The sequence below is a fragment of the Mesoplodon densirostris genome, chromosome 3 (genome assembly GCF_025265405.1).
Source record: "Mesoplodon densirostris isolate mMesDen1 chromosome 3, mMesDen1 primary haplotype, whole genome shotgun sequence".
Taxonomy (NCBI): domain Eukaryota; kingdom Metazoa; phylum Chordata; class Mammalia; order Artiodactyla; family Ziphiidae; genus Mesoplodon; species Mesoplodon densirostris.
The window spans coordinates 68,277,705-68,279,392 of NC_082663.1; the positions used below are offsets into that span (position 1 = coordinate 68,277,705).

The following is a 1,688-nucleotide window of genomic DNA, read 5'->3' on the forward strand; positions in this document are numbered from 1 at the left end:
TTCTCTTGTTGATCTCATCCAGTCTTGTGACTGTAAACGCTATATATGTTTATGACTCAGCCTGGATATTTCCCTTGAATTCCAGACTTATATGGCCAATTGCCTACCCTACATCTCCACTTGAATGTTAACAGATATCTCAAATTTAGCGTGTCCAAATACAAATCCCTGTTCTTCCCTCCTACTTCATCCAAGGAAGAAACTGAGCACTGTGAGGAAGAATAACAGGGGGGAGGGTATTTACTTTTGATGGAATGGGAAGACCACCCTGAGGAGGTGACATTTAAGCTGAGGGGAGGTCTGAAGGATGAGAGGAAAAACAGGAAAGCAAAATATAAATCTGGGGCGGGGAGGGCATTTCAGGGAAAGAAAATCTTATGTGAAGACCCTGAAGGAGTAAAGAACATGGCATATTTGAGAAACCAAAAGAAAGCACATGCGACTGAAGTGAGAGATTGGCAGTTATTTCCTGTAGGTTCTACAGTATCTGTGATGGTTAAGAGAGGAGTCCTAGAGCTGGATTCCTGAGGTCAAAACCAGGTTTCGCCTCTTAACAGCTTGTAATATTTGACAAGTTACTTTACTCTGTAGCATATATTTTAGTATAAATGGGAACATCTATTTTGAATTCAATTACTTCTCCCCACATCTAAAACTGCCACTCTGGTCCACCATCATTTCTGGTCCTCCTCCTAAAACTGCCTTCCATTTGATCTCTAGGTATTTACCCTTAACCCAATACAATCCATTCTCCAACAGAAGTCAGGGTGATTTTTTTTTTTTAAGGGGAGTCTGTGTCTTTATTGGCCCGCAGGCTGCGTGAGGGGGATGAAGCGGGAGGAGTAGGGTCCCTGATGCCAGGCAGCCGAGCTTCACGGGCTTGTAGGTGATGGAGAACTTGCCTAGGTAGAAGCTGATCATCTCAGGGTTGATTTCCACCTGGCTGAAGGCCTGGCCGTTGTAAACATCCACCATGCTGCCCCGCATCTCGGGCGAGATAATCACCTCGAGCACGGGCGTCTTCTCCACCTGGGGCTTTTCCGTGGGCGGTGCCTCCTCCCTGGCCTGCGCAGGCGCTGCAGCAGCAAGTGCGGCTTCCTCCGCAGGCCAGGTCTCAGTGGCGCGCGCTGTGCAGCTGCATCCGCTGCTCCTAGGACGGATGTCCGGCAACTGGTTGAGGTCCACACCGAGGCAGGTGAACTTGCGGAAGGTCCGCTTCTTCTTCGGCTCCACTTCGGCCATTTTGTTGGTGTTGCGATAAGCCAGGGTGAGTTTTTTTTTTATAGAAATGTAATCATGTCGCTTACCTGCTCAAAACTTTCCTAGATTTAAAGCAGATTCATTGAGACTAAAATACGAAGGTTTTCCCTGGCCCTCAAGGCTTTCCACGCTCTGACTCTTCCCTGCCATCCTAGACTCATTTTCTCCCGGGTTCCCTTCACTCACTATGTTTTCTGTCTCGTTCGCATTCTCATCTCCTGGCCTTTATATGTCATGTTTTCTGTATCTAGAATGTTCTTTCTCTAGCTCTCCACGCCTTATTTTTCAGGTCTCTGCTCAAATGTCCTCTTAATGACTTTCCTGATTATCACATCTATGCAGGCACATGCTTTGTCCTCGGTCCCTATGAAGCATTTACTGTTTTATGTTTTACTTTATACTCTTCATCAGCTGAAATTTTATTACTT

At 46.3% G+C, this 1,688-nt stretch overlaps 1 pseudogene; it reads right to left on the bottom strand.

Moving 5' to 3' along the window:
* Positions 1-800: 800 nt before the first annotated feature.
* LOC132486784 (small ribosomal subunit protein uS19-like) lies at positions 801-1,242 on the bottom strand (annotated as a pseudogene).
* Between the last annotated feature and the right edge of the window lie 446 nt (positions 1,243-1,688).